This window comes from Physeter macrocephalus, chromosome 16 (genome assembly GCF_002837175.3).
Source record: "Physeter macrocephalus isolate SW-GA chromosome 16, ASM283717v5, whole genome shotgun sequence".
NCBI lineage: Eukaryota > Metazoa > Chordata > Mammalia > Artiodactyla > Physeteridae > Physeter > Physeter macrocephalus.
The window spans coordinates 91,235,930-91,253,546 of record NC_041229.1 but is presented as its reverse complement, the minus strand read 5'-3'; the positions used below and the strand labels follow the sequence as shown (position 1 = coordinate 91,253,546).

At 34.7% G+C, this 17,617-nt stretch overlaps 1 pseudogene; it reads right to left on the bottom strand.

Moving 5' to 3' along the window:
- Nucleotides 1–8,792, bottom strand: part of LOC102988999 (AP-5 complex subunit mu-1-like) — an 11,753-nt pseudogene extending 2,961 nt beyond the window's left edge.
- Nucleotides 8,793–17,617: the final 8,825 nt, after the last annotated feature.

Sequence of the window (17,617 nt, the reverse complement as noted above, 5' to 3'; positions counted from 1 at the left end):
TCACAGAAAACCATAATTCAAAAAGACACATGCACCCCAATATTCATTGCAACATTATTTACAATAGCCAGGTCATGGAAGCAACCTAAATGCCCATCAACAGACGAATGGATAAAGATGTGGTACATATATACAATGGAATATTAGCCTTAAAAAGGAACGAAATTGAGTCATTTCTTGAGACGTGGATAGATCTAGAGACTGTCATACAGAGTGAAGTAAGTCAGAAAGAGAAAAACAAATATTGTATATTAACGCATATATGTGGAACCTAGAAAAATGGTACAGATGAACTGGTTTTCAGGGCAGAAGTTGAGACACAGATATAGAGAACAAACGTACGGACACCAAGGGGGAAAACTGTGGTGGGGTGAGGATGGTTGTGTTCTGAATTGGGCGATTGGGATTGACATGTATATACTGATGTGTATAAAATTGATGACTAATAAGAATCTGCAGTATAAAACAAACAAACAAACAAACAAAACAAAACAAAAAAAACACAGTTAATCTACAGCTTCACTCAATTTAAGACATTTAATCAATTGGAAACAAGTCAAACTAAAGACATTTCCTTTGGTTCTCATCTGGTGGCCTTCAGTTCATCCCACCCTTCTTTTTTATTAATTTATATATTTTGGTTTACATTTTCACAACAGTACAGCAAAGGAATAGTGATCCCTGCCACAAAATAGAGATATCCTGAGCATTATCTGACTCATTTCCCATCCCTTAAGTTCAAAGCAGAGGTTGGGATGATCAAAGGTGAAAAGAAAATCCCTTTATTAACAGCATTCCAAATGAATATGATAGGGGTTTCCTGCCACCAAGGAGCTAAGTGTGGAAGTTCAAAATGTATTGATATTTGGACCTATACCACTATGTTGTGGGTATAACTGAAAATAAGGGAGAAATTGCCATACTACCTGGGGAAAAAAAAGGAACACTGGAGAACAGGAGTCAGGTAGTCACCCAGCTGTAAATACTTGATGCTGGAGGAGTACATTACATGCCTTGAAGTGCACTGTGGGTAGACTGAGTATCACCAGCTGAGCTGCTTGAGAACTTGCAACAGACAAGCAGGAGAAGTGCAGACAATGATTTTTAGGAAAAATTGAACAAGAGTTTAGGTGATGAGTACTGGCATGAACTTGTTGCAATTCAAATGCTAATGACCAAAACAACTGTTGATAAAGATGAAAAGCACTTACTGGAGTGTGTGGACAGCAGAGAAGTAAGTACTTTGACAAAGTATCTGTCTTGGAAATTCCCAAGGGAAGACCAGAAGGAGAAGGGACTTGCATCCTGTTTGAAAGTTATAAAATTGGCCCTGTGGACTCTAAGATCAACTAAAAAAGCACATTTCCATGGAAAGTACAAGTTTGTGATGACTGTGTTATATTAAGATTACAAATAATACTGCATAAGGGGGTGAAGTTGAAGAGTTCTAAATCTAAAGTTACTATATGCAGAGACGATTTATATCATTTCTCGTCATCTGGTCAGGGAAGAATAGATATTTCCTCTACTTCTCAGAATGTAATTAATATACTTTTCTCTCAAATAGAAAGCCCTGATTATCCTACTGCAGCTGTCCTGACACACCCATAGTGTGTTAATCTCACCTGATTAAAAAAAGGAGGAATATGGAGCTTGGCATCAGATGAAATTTTGTGGGTAGAGGGGGTTAGCAAAATAGCAGAGGTTAGATCAATTTTTGAAGAGAGAAAAAAATCTGAATGAAAGAAATTAGGATAAAAATAGGCTTTCTCTACAAAGGGACCTTCTTCCCCTCCCGCCTCCTTAAAGCTTAACCTCTTGAATAAGTACCCTTATTCTGTAAGAAAATTATTATGTGGCACATATCTCTAAGTTTTCTCCTCCTACACTGTAATTACCTTTCATTTTCTCAAGGCTTTAATTAAGTCTTATACACCTGTATGTTTTATATAATAGTGTCATGGAAAATAAAGATAGAGAACAGTAAATAAAGTGTGACTTGCCCTATAGTAACCTCTCCAATGGCACTAGTCAGAAGAATTTTGAGTCCTATTGAGGAAACAGTGAGACCAGGAGTTCCAGACAAGGCCTTGATCCTAAGGAACTCCTCTTCAAGACTTTGGGAAAAGTGGGTGACAAGCAGAATACCCCAAGGAACACTAATAAACAGAAAACAAGAAAAACTAGAGTAAAATCTACTTTTCTTTCTGTCTGTGCTAGATGACGGACCGTTGATTGTAGTGGGATAGAAGCTTTGTAGAAGTCTCCTCAGAAATGAAGAAACTGAACATGAGCACACATGACCACAGGCATGCTGCTTGTCCACAGCAATACCAGATAGAGCCTGAGATTTTTCAAATGCAGGTACAATATTCTTTTCACTGGACTAGTTTTCACAGGAAGAGACTTAATGGGAATACCACCCTGACAGATTCCATGAAGGTAAAAGCATACCTTGTCTTATTGTGCTTTGCTTTATTGCACTTCACAGATAGAACATTGTTCACAAATTGAAGATTTGTGGCAACACTTCTTCAAGCTAGACTATCAGTGCCATTTTTTTCTAAAAGTATTTGCTCACTTCACGTCTCTGTGTTACATTTTGGTGATTCTCACAATATTACAAACTTTTTCATTATATTTGTTATGGTGAACTGTGATCCGTGATCTTTGATGTTACTATTGTAATTGTGTCACGGCACCACAACTGTGCCATATAAGGTGGTCAACTTAATAAATATTGTGCGTATGTTCTGACTGCTCCACCAGCCGGCTGTTCCCCCATCTCTCTCCCTCTCCTCGGGCCTTCCTATTCCTGAGGACAAAACCATATTGAAATTAGGCCAGTTAATAACCCTAAAATGGCCTCTAAGTGTTCAACTGAAAGGAAAAGTCACAAGTCTCTCACTTTAAATCAAAAAGCTAGAAATGATTAAACTTAGTAAGGAAGGCATGTTGAAAGCTGACATAGACCAAAATCTGGGCCTCTTGCACCATTTAGCCAGGTTGTGAATGCGAAGGAAAAATTCTTGAAGGAAATTATAAGTGCTGCTCCAGTGAACACACAAATGTTAAGAAAACAAAACAGACTTATTGCTAGTTATGGAGAAAGTGTTAGTGGTTTGGATACACCAAATCATACACAATATTCCCTAGAGCCAAAGTCTAATCCAAAACAAGGCTCTAACTCATTTCAATTCTGTTAAGGCTGAGAGAGGTAAGGAAGCTGCAGAAAAATGGTTTGAAGCCAGCAGAGGTTGGTTCATGAGGGTTAAGGAAAGAAGCCATCTCCATAACATAAAAGTGCAAGGTGAAGCCATGAGTGTTCATGTAGAACTGCAGCAAGTTATCCAGAAGATCTAGCTCAGATAACTAATGTAGGTGGCTATACTAAACAACAGATTTTCAATGTAGATGAAACAACCTTATGTTGGAAGAAGTTGCCATCTAGGACTTTCATAGTTAGAGAGGAGAAGTCAATGCCTGGCTGCAAAGTTTCAAAGGACAGACAGGCTGACTCATTAGGGGCTAATGCATCTGGTGACTTAAAGTTGAAGCCAGGTCTCATTTACCATCCCCCAAATCCCAGGGCCCTTAAAAATGATGCTAAATCTATTCTGCCTGTGTTTTAGAAATGGAACAACAAAGTCTAGATGATGGTACATCTGTTTAAAACATCACTTAAGCCCACTGCAGATACCTACTGCTCAGAAAAGATTCCTTTCAAAATATGACTTCTCACTGACAATGCACCTGGTCACCCAAGATCTCTGATGGATACGTACAAGGAGATTAATGCTGTTGTCATGCCTGTTAACACAACATCCATTCTGCAGCCCATGGGACAAGGAGTAATTTTGATTTTCAGGTCTTATTTAAGAAATACATTTCACAAGGCTATAGCCCATAAATGGCGATTCTTCTGATGGACCTTGGCAAAGTAAATTGAAAACCTCATGGAAAGGATTCATCATTCCAGATGCAATTATGGATATTTATGATTCTGGGAAGAGGCTAAAATATCAATATTAACAGGAGTTTGGAAGAGGTTGATTGCATTCCTCATGGATGACTTTAAGGGATTCAAGTTTTCAGTGGAGGAAGTAACTGTAGATGAGGTGGAAAGAACTAGAATTAGAAGTGGATCCTGAAGATGTGACTGAATGCCTGCAATTTCATGATAAAAATTGAACAGATGAGGAATTGCTTCTCATAGATGAGAAAGAAAGTGTTTTCTTGGGATAGAATCTACTTCTGGTGTAGATGCTGTGAAGATTGCTTAAATGACAAGAAAGGATTTAGAATATGACGTTAACTTATTTGATAAAGCAGCAGCAAGATTTAAGAGGATTGACTCTGATTTTGAAAGAAATTCAGCTGGGGGTAAAACGTTATCAAACAGCATTGTGAGCTACAGAGAAATCTTTCATGAAAGGAAGAGTCCATCAATGGGGCAAATGTCATTGCTGTCTTATTTAAAGAAATTGCCACAGACACCCCCAGCTTCAGCAACCACCACCTAATCTGTCAACAGCCATCAATATTAAGACAGGAACCTCCATCAGCAAAAGATTAGGACTTCGCTAAAGGCTCAGAGGATGGTTAGCATATTTTAGCAATAAAGTATTTTTTTAAATTAAGGTATGCACATTGTTTTTTTAGACATAATGCTATTGCACACTTAAGAGGCTAGAGTATAGTGTAAACAAACTTTTTATGCACTGGGAAGCCAAAAAAATTGGTGTGACTCACTTTATTGTGATATTTAATTTATTGATGTGATCTGGAATTGAACTCACAATATCTCTCAGGTGTGCCTGTAGTAGAGAAGATGCACTTTCTTCCATAAGGGAGAACAAAAGAAGCCAACAGAACCTGGGTTCAAGATTATACTGGACCCCTAATAGTTATGGGAATTTAAGCAATACAATTCACTACTTTGAGCCTTACTCATCAATGAAATGATTATGTTAATACCTTCTTGGAGTGTTGTGAGGTAAAATAATAATCTGTAAATATAAAATTTTGATAAAATAAATGTTCTATAAATCTAAAGTATAGATAATATGCATACAATAAAAAGATTCTTTCCATATCTTTATGCCTATCTGACTTTCTCCCCTTCTTTAGTTGAATTTACCCAGGTAGGTATAGTCATTCATTCATTCAACCAACACTATCCTTATCACTAGAATATGATTCCCTTATCTTTATATCCCATTCCCTCCCTCCCCCACATTTAGAAGACTGCCATAGTAGAAATGTAATATTTGTTAAATGATTAAAGTCATGACGGATTTATTTAGTGCCACATTTTTCCTGATTCTTTGCTTGGTGCTTCGAATGAGATAAATAAGAAATATCCCTTGTCCCCATAGTCTTCATCTTTTTCTGTCTTAATTATATAAACTTTTAATCATTGCATTTTGACTTCCTAGTTTACCGCCAGATGAGATTCTTTTCAGTAAGGAAATGCACCTATACAGAGCAGTTCACATTTTATGCATATTTAAGGAGCCCAGTGAATTGTAATCTGTGTTTACATCTTACCACGTGGTGGTGACATTTTAGGTGATAAATACAAACCCAGTGTGCTTATCCGGCTCAGTTTTAAATAAAGCACATTTTCTATCATGTGTCACCTATGAACACATCTTTGTTTTAAATGTGGCCACAAAAAGGAATCTTAGCAAAATTAAATCAACATTTTTCTATTGTGGTTTTCATAGTACATAATACTATGTGAATTTAGCAAGTCTCCTTTGATAATCCCTCTATATCTGCCACAAAGTACACATGGCTGCTGGAAACCTCGCAGAGTATCCTCCTCCTCCTGCTGATACATATGTGAGGGTGGTGAGAAGTGAAGGTAAAATAAATAATAAGGAATAAAAGGTCCTTCTCACCCTCAGATGATGTCTTAAACTCAATGGGTTTCTATAGGCCACTCCTCAGACAGGAAAAGGGCTACTGTCAAGTGAAAGCCTGCATTTCAAAACCGTCTCTCTGAGGCTGGTGAAACCATGATTAATTGTAACTTCTTATATCATTTCTCAAATCTCTCATTTTTTCCTTTATCTTATTACATGTTTCCATTCACTCAGTGCTGTTTTTTCCTGCAGTGTGCCTACTATTTCCAAAAGACATATGAAAAAGGGAGTATTTGATTACTTTGGAATTTTAATTTTGCCATAACTTTATTTTTATTTTTGTATATAAAAATAAAATGCTAGCTATTTTATCTTATGCCAAAACTAAATATTAAAGTTCATTTTTCATTTGTATAGTGACTTTCTTAATATCTCCAAACTCAACTTTATGTAGTTTCATCCCGTATGGATCAGTTTACCATTTGCTTGTTCATAGTTACTTCTAATTTTCAATGTAGAGAGATTCTCCCTTCAATGACACCAAAAGTTCCGGGAAATATGCTATCTTCTCTTTTTTTCCAAGTTTTGAAAAATGAGATGATTCTCTAAGCAGAAAGGAAGAGGAGGGTCATTCTTGACAGAGAGGACATTGTAGGCTTAGGGTCATATAGGTGGAACATGACAACTCAGAGATGTGAGTCCAACTCAGTACCACTGCAAAACCCACAGAGGCCCTCTGAGTTCATGTGCAATAAGAAATCTAGTTGTTTGAAAAGTTCTCTAATAAGTATACAAATTTTGGCAATCATCTATGTGAGAGAACATTTCCAGGCGACCCTTGATTTGAAAGGCTAAGCATATTCTGGAGATATTTTTGTCTGTTTCTTTTTCTGGTGCTATTTACATAAAGGAAACATTGGCAGAAATCCTCAATCCTGGTGTACATCCAATTTCTTTTTGTTTTGATTGGCTAGGCTTCAGTAGATGATTTTCACATTAACAAAGAGATATTGAAATACTAATTTGGAATCCTGTATTCCTTTCTGATGCTGATGTTGATGAGTCTGAATACTGAAGTTCATGAAGGTAATGTACACAGGTTTTGACTTATGAAAAAGATATGGCATTTATTTCAGATTACCGGTTATATTACAGTAAAGTAGACTTCATTTTTGACTCGGAGAAAGGAAAGTAAAGGTAATCAGATGCCACTTAAACAAATTTCTAGAGTGGAAATATGTAAAAAAGTTTCATTGTCTGCCATAATTTTGACAGGTTATATTCAGTTACTAAGAACTATTTAATTTGCTTACCTCAACTACTTTTGAGAAGATGCAGATTTGCATGGTTATATGTAATTTAGCTCTAATTGTTAAGTTTTAAGATCTTGGAAACAGAAATCAGCAGATAGACTATATTCTTTGAGAAACTGATTTATCAGTTGCAGAGAGGTTGGAAATAGTAAAGACTTTTGATGAAATTTTAGTAGTTTAAATACATCATTATTTGTGGAATATAATGAGTAGTCCAACATGATCTAGAGGGTGAATTAATGAATACCAAAATAATTTCCTTTTATACATGATGTGCTATTCTGTGCTGGCTACATTGTACGAATATGCATTGTACATGTACGTTGTACAACTGGCTACATTGTACAAATATACATTGTACATGTACATTGTACAACTACAGTAAGATAAGAAAAGCAAAGGTGAAAAAACTTAAGAGGAATGAGGCCATTTATTTTCAACATTTGATTCTGATTTTAAAAGTGTTCCCTGATTAATGTTGGACAATATAAGAATATAAAAAGGAGATTAAATTATTGATAATTCCAATATCCAAAGTTTAATATTTTGTTATGCTTAAAACTTTTTCACTACTCAGATGATTAATAAATAGATGGATAAAAAATAATGAAGGTAGAAATAGATATATATTTATAAAATTGGCATTAAACTGTTATCCTGTAAATACATTATTGTATATTTTTTTTAACTCAATACTTGCTTTAACATTAGGCTATATTAAATATTCTTCAAAAGTATAAAATATTTGATGAATAAGATTCTTTTTTTTTTAATCTTTATAGAATATTTATTTTCTCTGAAGCAAGGAGAAGTTAGAAAGGACTCCCCGCCTTGGGTCCCCGGTGAAGTCCTGGGTCCTAACTGAGGCTCTGTTAAGCTGTGTCTGGTCAAGTCATTGATCCACCTTGGACTTCCTTTGATATAAATGTTTTTCAACTTCTGCCCCAACCTACCTGAGGGATGGATAAAAAATAATGAAGGTAGAAATAGATATATATTTATAAAATTGGCATTAAACTGTTATCCTGTAAATACATTATTGTATATTTTTTTTAACTCAATACTTGCTTTAACATTAGGCTATATTAAATATTCTTCAAAAGTATAAAATATTTGATGAATAAGATTCTTTTTTTTTTAATCTTTATAGAATATTTATTTTCTCTGAAGCAAGGAGAAGTTAGAAAGGACTCCCCGCCTTGGGTCCCCGGTGAAGTCCTGGGTCCTAACTGAGGCTCTGTTAAGCTGTGTCTGGTCAAGTCATTGATCCACCTTGGACTTCCTTTGATATAAATGTGTTTCAACTTTTCTGCCCCAGCCTACCCAGCTGGTTCTTCATCCCCATGAGCACGGAGTTCATGTGTGCTTTGGATGCACAGAGCTTGCTCATGGCCTTCCTTGACCTGATCATCTCCTTGGCCAGAACCACACAGACATCCTTCTGACCCTTCTTGGCAGCATCTTTCACCGATCTTTTCACTTTTTCTTCTGCTCTTTGGATATCTCTTATTTGCCTGTCAACAGCTCTCATTTCCTTTCTTATCTTCAATGACCATTCATTGACCAGCTCTTTGGGCGGCTTCTCTGGGGTTTTTCCAAACAACCCCATGGCGAACTGAACTCGTCTCACCCCTCCTGGCTTTCCGTTCCCTGCACCCAGGCAGGTCACGGGCTGATGAATAACATTCTATAACATATGGGCAACATAAATTACTGAACAATCTCATCTATTAATTTGTAGGTTAGTTCCTTTTTCCCCCTGTAAACAATTCTATAATGCATATTCTCACCTAAATTGCCACACCTATGAATGAAGTTTTGAGGAATTTAATTCTGGCACAAAGGATAGAAAAATAATTTTGTCCTCTCTATATAGACTTCCAAAATCGTTTCCAGACCTGCACCACAGTTGTATCTTTCATCAGCAGTAATAATTTCTGGTCACACCATACCCTCTCTCACAAAGTATTAGTCCTAAAAAAATTTTTTTGGCAGCAAATAGAATTTAGTTATTTTAAATTAAGTAATTATATCAATATTAAAATAAAACACTTCTTTAAAAAATTGTACCCGTTCTTTCACATCTATTTCTATTTTTATTGCTGTATATGTTAATACATTTAGATTTATGACATTTTTACATTTTAAAATATTAACTTCGATCATACTACAAAACTTACAAGTTTATTTTTTAATTTTTAAATGTTATCTGTGACTATTCAGGGTTTAAAATATTTATAAAATATGTACTTACTATGTCACCCTATTCACCTCTGATTGTTTTCCCTTAGAGCATCATCATTTTACATTTTGTTTATACTGTTTTTGGTGTTTTAAGACTGCTCATTTTTACACATAACTTCTAAATTTATTGGGCGGCATATAGTTTAGTTGTTCTATGATGTAAAGATCCAAACTGAATTTTTTCCAACCACTTTTCTAAAAACTGTATTTAAAAAAAATACTTTCCCATTAGTTTGTAATGCACTCTTTAAGATACATTTAATTCTTATATGCCAAAAATATTCAACAACATTTGTAGGTTTCTCCTGGCTCGGAGAACATAGGAGATTTAACTCCTCTTAAATCGGAGGAGAGGTGCTAGGGGAAGTTAGTCATAAATGCCAGCACTTACTTGGGAGCAGTGTGTGTCGCACTGCCCAATCATTTCCATCTTGAGTTAGTAAAACACTGAAAACTCTTTAGCTTCTTTAGCAGGTTTCTTGTATAGTCTGAATGAAGAGAAATAAATGGTGTTTTGGGGGAGAAATCACAATAACAGGACACTTTTTAATGAACAATTATGTCTCCGGATAGAGTTTGGAAAAACCAGATATAGCTATAAATAAGGTTGAAATTGCTTTGCATAATAATATAAAGGAGTTTTTTCATTTCTGGCATGTCATATTTCTACCGATTATTGCTTTAGGAAAACAATCATTCTTTATTAATATGGATTTAGACCTCATTGAATCTGAGAATAATTTTATTTCCTTAGAAGATGTATGTGAGTGTGTGTCTCTGGTGTGTGTGTGTGTGTGTGTGTGGCATAGCCTAGTCTGAATCAACTCTTTTGCTGAAATTACTTTGCCCCTTTAACACACCATATTAAAAATGATAAGGCTTCCCTGGTGGCACAGTGGTTAAGAATCTGCCTGCCAATGCAGGGGACACGGGTTCTAGCCCTGGTCCAGAAGATACCACATGATGCGGAGCAACTAAGCCTGTGCGCCACAACTACTGAGCTTGCACCCTAGAACCCGCGAGCTACAACTACTGAAGCCCGAGCGCCTAGAGCCTGTGCTCTGCAACAAGAGAAGCCACCGCAATGAGAAGCCTACGCACCACAACTAAGAGTAGCCCCTGCTTGCAGCAACTAGAGAAAACCCCCGCACAGCAACAAAGACCCAACACAGCAAAAAATAAAATTAATAAAAATTTTTAAAATGATATTATTCCTAGATTGAGTGTTGCAATTTGGGGAAATGCATTGGTGAAAGATTTTGAAAAAACGTTAAAGATATTTTTTCTCCTTTTTTGACATTTTTGTGGAAGTATAATATATATACAGAAAAATACACAAATCAGAAGTGGGGGGATTAATTTATAAATTTAATACACCTGTAACCAGCACTGACATGTAGGAACAGAACATCCTAGCAGCATCCTAGAAAAATGTAACATGTAATCATCTATTCATTTCTCCCCCAGAGTAATCACTATTCTGATTTTTAATATTATAGATTCATTTTGCCTGTTTTTAAACTGTACATCAATAGAATCATATACTTTTGGTATCTGGCTTCTTTGGCTCAAAATAATATATCTGAGATTCATCCATGTTGTTGCAAGTAGGTGTAAATCAGTCATTCTCATTTCTGTATAGCATTCCATTGTTGGACCATATCGTATTTTATTCATTCAACTCTTGATTGGGATTTGCATTGTTTCAATTTTAGGGTCCCTTATGAATAGTTCTGCTATAAACACACTAATATATGTCTTTTGGTGTGCACATTTCTGTTAGTAACACACCCAGAAATGGAGTCGGTGGGTAATAGATTATGTTCAGTGTAGGTTTGTACTACCAAGTAATTTTCTAAAGAGTTTGTTAACAATTTATATACCCACCAGCAGTGTATAATGAGATTCCCTATTACTCCAATTCCCTGATACCTGTTGCTATGATCTCTTTTACATTTTAGAATGTCCCTTGGATATTTAGTGAAATTTTATTGTAATTTAAGTTTGCATTTCCCTGATAACAAATGAAGTGGGACACTTTTCATTTGCTTTTTGGCCATTTATGTGCATCCTTTTTTATAAAGTACTTCTTCAAGTTTGCTTTTTTCTACTGATTTTTAATCAACTTGTAAAATTTTCTTTTGCTATCTTTGGAGAACTAGATATTTGTCAAATATATGTGCTACAAATATCTTATTCCATTCTATGTATTGCCTCTTCATTCTTATAACCCATCTATTGATGGAAAAATGTTCTTAATCTTCTTCATACATTGCTATTTATTTTTTATTTCCTTTTTAAAAAGTATTTTAAAAAATTGAGCATGAGATGGCTACGCCTAATCCAAGTTCAGGAGACATTCTCTATGTTTTCTTCAAAAGTCTTATTAATTTACCTTCCATAACAATGTCAGCAGCATATCAGGCAAAGTCTGTATTAATTTACCTTCCATAACAATGTCAGCAGCATATCAGGCATTGAATTTTTGTTGTCATAAGAAGAACAAAGTTCCTTTATTTCCTGTATGGATATGAACTTACCTAGCACCCTTCATTTTATTTTTTATTTTTTTGAATTTTATTTTATTTTTTTATATAGCAGGTTCTTATTTGTTATCTATTTTATACATTTAGTATATATATGTCAATCCCAATCTCCCAATTCATCACACACACCTCCCCCATGCCACTTTCCCCCCTTGGTGTCCATACATTTATTCTCTACATCTGTGTTTCTATTTCTGCCCTGCAAACCGGTTCATCTGTACCATTTTTCTAGGTGCCACATGTATGAGTTAATATACGATATTTGTTATTCTCTTTCTGACTTACTTCACTCTGTATGACAGTCTCTAGATCCATCCATGTCTCTACAAATGACCCAATTTCGTTCCTTTTTATGGCTGAGTAATATTCCATTGTATATATGTACCACAACTTCTTTATCCATTTGTCTGTCAATGGACATTTAGGTTGCTTCCACAACCTGGCTATTGTAAATAGTAGCACCCTTTATTTAAAATACTACCCTTTCTCCATTGTACTGTGGTGTCACCTGTTTCATGAATCAGTTTACCATGTATGTATGCGTCTTTATTGTGTTCCATTGGTCAATTTGTGTATTCTTGTTAAATACCACACTCTTTTGAAAATTATAATTCTATAATAGAAATCAATATCTTGTACTGGCTCACTTTGTTCTTCTTGAAAAATACCTTGGCTATTCTTGACCTTGAAAATGTAATTGTGTCCTAGTTTACCCTGCTGATGTGAGTGATGGAATGAAGGATGTGGAGAGGTTGATAGAAGTTATAGAGCCAAGCCACACCCTGAGAAAAGAAAGGTGTTTTTTTTTCTTTGTTTGTTTGTTTTTTAATTTCAATCAAGTCCTCTTTTTCAAACATAGAAGAGGACATACTTCAGGTCAGGCATGCTAGTTTGGATGTGAGCTGAGTATGTGAGTAGTCTCTTCTAAAAGTTTTGGGTTTTTTTGAAAGTTTTTTTTTCCTCAGTATCTAGACATATTTTCCTTGAGTTTTCCCCCAAGTAATCTTAATGTTTCATATATACAATGTTTTTATTTAAGTTGAATTGAAGCCAATTTAGAGATAACACTGTGAAAGGAAGGGTGGTTTTCCCCTGGTGTTTTGTCTCTAGAATAAAATTTCACGGCTGCAAAGAAATTTAGAGACAATTTTCTGCCTTCGACCTTAGCATAAGATGAAATAAAGAACTTGAGGAAAGGGCAGAATTTGAGGAATCTGCAGACGTTAAGTTTGAAGATTATACTCAAGATTTTATTTGAGGAACTACTAGTCAAATGTCTCATTGGTTATTATTAGTGGCAGGGCACTATAATTTCGATTGCAAAATATTCCATGTTAAGATAATAAATGGCACTGTCAGAGGTGGCTTTTATCTTAGTTTTAAAACTCATTAAAGCAACACTAGTTGTATTTATAGTACTGGAATGCAATCACTTCAGCATACTGATTTCATTTTCACCACATGTCAATAACTAACATTTTCATTTCCTGGACTTAAGCCAATCAGGAAAGAAAAATAGAATACTCATCAGTTATAATACATCATCTACCACTCAGTCAAGCAAGTAGGGTTGTATGTTACTTTCTATAGCTGTAAGAAGCTTTAATTATTAATACAATTGCATCTTGGGTTATGAGTGCTTAAAATTATGGGGCTGATGATTTCTGAACTTCCATAAGTGACTTCAAAAAGATGATAGAAAGCTATAAGCACATTTTTATCATTCTTGTTTTTAAGTTCTCTCATTTGATACCCAATAGTTACAAGATAATTGTTCTTCTGTTTTTTGCCAAAGGCTTTTAAGTTGTATCTTTTCTTTTGTTATTGAATCCCAGGGTTAGGTGGTATGAACTCAGTATTTCAACTAGTTCCAAGCTGAGAACTATACTTGAATTGGTTTTGTGAAATGTGAAGGAAACAAAGATTGGATACATTGTCAATTAAACTTTCACTAGCCTGAACCCAAAAGGTTAGAAATGTATTTTCCATATTCCAGTTTAAAGGGGTATGTAAATAATATTTTAGAGACAAAAAAATGTATAATATACTATTTATTGCAAATATATGCAAATTATAAAGCATGATAAATTATTTAAAATTTGGGAGTAAGGACAATGTGAAGAGCATGACCTTTAAATACCTTACTGAGTAATTGTTTAAAGCACCCAATAATCACTTAATTTTTTAGGAGAGTTTACTTTATTTGATTTGACTATTTGCTGTTAAGGGCTTAGACTACAGAAGTAACATGTTAACTTGTAGACCTGTCTAGTCAAAATAATAACTTTCTGGTAGAAAATAGAACTCTAAAGATTACAACTTTATTGCCCTAAGCTATTAACTAGTTTGATTTAGTACACATATTTTGAACTATCTTCCCAAGTGAACTATAAATACTCTATTCCTAAAAATATCATTTGAACATGCTTATTAATTAGTAAACTACCTAAGTCTGACATATAATCACATTTTAAAGTGTTTATAAATTGTATTTTGACAGTTTTGGAGAACCCACCAAAAGTTCAAAGGACTCACCTGCCAAAGACAATTAAATCGTCTTGTCTGAGAAGCACACTTCATGGACTCAGGCAAATCTTTTCATAGCCCCTGAAATGATTCTCAGGTAACACTAGGACCTTACTTTCACTGACTCGATTTCTCTAAGTTTGTGTTCTTTCTTGTAATCTTGATTTTTTTTGGTTTCTTTTTTTTCTTATTGAGTGTGTTATTTTGTTTGCATCTTGCCTAACTCATGGTCATGTCCATGCCTTTTCCATAACAAGGCCCAGGGACTTATTAATCTGTATCTCATCCTGGGATATACTACATTGTCTCTCCTGTATAGCAAAGAGAGCACCGCAGGTATGTGTCAAGCTGATTTGTACACATTTGATAATATATTCCATTATGAAAGCAGCAAAGATTGTATTCTGGTTTATGTGACCATTTGATGATCTCAGTCAAGTGGATGATGGGATCTATTCTTTGTTGGATAAGAGATGACAAAGGATCAAGTTTTTTTAGACTATTTCATTTTAGTCTATTTGTGAGATTTACTGCCCACTGGAAAGGAGAACGGCTCTTTGAGATATGAAACTGTGATTTTTTTATGCTTCTGTGTTTACTTTGACTAGGGTAATCTCTAAGCTTTCTGTAGGTCTGCCATCTGTAAATAGAAAGGGTCTTTATATCTCTTTGTATGAATGTGAAACATTTTTTCTATGTTTAAAAGTATTAATAGGGGCTTCCCTGGTGGCGCAGTCGTTGCGCGTCCACCTGCCGATGCGGGGGAACCGGGTTCGCGCTCCGGTCTGGGAGGATCCCACATGCCGCGGAGCAGCTGGGCCCGTGAGCCATGGCCGCTGGGCCTGCGCGTCCGGAGCCTGCGCTCCGCAACGGGAGAGGCCACAGCAGAGGGAGGCCCGCATACCGCAAAAAAAAAAAAAAAAAAAAATTAATAAATTAGATTAAAATATCTCTTAAAATAAGAATATTTTAATTGGTTCATAAATAAATGTATATAAATTAAATATTCCAACATTTCCAGGAGATAAACTAAATTTCTAATACTTTAATCGTGCTCAGGTCAAAACTATTTTCATAAGAATATTAAGACATATGCTTTTTTACTCTCATTTTTTATGGGAATATAGTGGATCTGTCTAGATGTTGCATGATATTTGATGATAATATTTTTTAGACAGCTAATGGAAAATGCTTTTATGATTGCTAGAATTTTTAAGGTAGTAGCTTTTGTATGTAAATACATGCATATTCAGACATTGACTCAGTATATTCTTAGTAGTATTATTATCCTCTTACTAGCTGTACCTACTGCCTATCTCCATAACCTCATCATTGTCCATTTTTACTTGACAGAATGATAAATAGACATAGTTATTCAGATTTGGATATTTAGCAGACATTTTCTTAAAAGTGAATAAGTACATCTATTAAGTCAAGGAAAAACTGACAGCACTTGTTATTAAAATTTTTTGAGCTTTCAAACAAAAATTATAATTTTGGAAAACTTGTATCTGTCACCATGATCTTAAGAACTTGCTTGTAGTAAGAGATTTTTCTGATGAGATCACTGGTGATATTAACTAATACAATTTCTGATGTCATATGATCAGTTGTGTTTACATATGGAAGATCTGTGTAATCCAGTGAACTAATATTTTCCAAATGATCAATGGAAGATCTTATAAAAGGAAGGACAGATAAAAGATCCATTCAAAAGACAGAATACATCAATGGATTTTAAAGAAGCAGTATGAAAAATTTACTGATATGATATCAAATTCTACATTGCAAATAACCTTTAGAAATAACATATGTTTTTGAAGCAGTATCAAAGGAAAATATCTACAATGATCAAAAAAGCTATTCAAATACTCTTTGTTTTTCTAACTACATATCTAGTGAGGACAGATGTCCTACATAAACTTGACAGGTTGAATGCAGATATATATTTTATTAAGGAGATCTATTTTATTAAGGAGATATTAAAGTATAAAATGATCCCATTCTTCTCACAATTTTATTTTGGAAAATAAAGTTTAATAAATAAATCATTTTATAGACATTAATATGCTATGGATTTATTATTATTTTTAAATAAATTAATTTTAAAAATTAAAAATAACTAATACAGTAAACATTGAGAGAAAAACCCACCAAAAACACTCTAAGTTTTTCAGAATTTTTTTGGAGTTGTAGAGAGTTCTTGAGTCCAGAGTTTGAGCACTGATGATATTAGTCTTTTGAGAAAGAAAGAGAGTCAGAAACTGCTAGCTCAGAAACCTTCTTATATAAGATTGAAAGTTTGTATTATTAAGAAGAATCCTTGGATGAATCAGACTAGTTTGATATTTTTAGTTGAAAAGAGGAGAGAGAAAAACACTGAAGTCAAAAATCACTATAGGAGAAATCTAGTGGAGAGAATTTTTTTTCTTGGTTAGCCTCAAGATGAAAGAGATAATAATAAAGGCTTTCACATTATACAATTTGAGATTTCTTGACGAAACTTTGAGACAGAAATTAATTCTCTTGCTTCAGAATGTGCTCAATACTGTATATTCAAAGAGGTTTATATGGTTAATTAACACTTCTTGTGGCCCTATGTAAATAATTAAGCCAAAGCCTATTGGGACTATCTTTTTTTTTTTTTAACATCTTTATTGGAGTATAATTGTTTTACAATGGTGTGTTAGTTTCTGCTTTATAACAAAGTGAATCAGTTATACATATACATATGTTCCCATATTTCTTCCCTTTTGCATCTCCCTCCCTTCGACCCTCCCTATTCCACCCTTCTAGGTGGTCACAAAGCACCTAGCTGATCTCCCTGTGCTACGCGGCTGCTTCCCACTGGCTATCTATTTTACATTTGGTAGTGTATATATGTCCATACCATTCTCTCACTTTGTCGCAGCTTACCCTTCCCCCTCCCCATATCCTCAAGTCCATTCTTTAGCAGGTCTGTGTCTTTATTCCCGTCTTTCCCCTAGGTTCTTCATGACCTTTTTTTTCTCTTAGATTCCATGTATATGTGTTAGCATACAGTATTTGTTTTTCTCTTTCTGACTTACTTCACCCTGTATGACACACTCTAGGTCCATCCACCTCACTACAAATAACT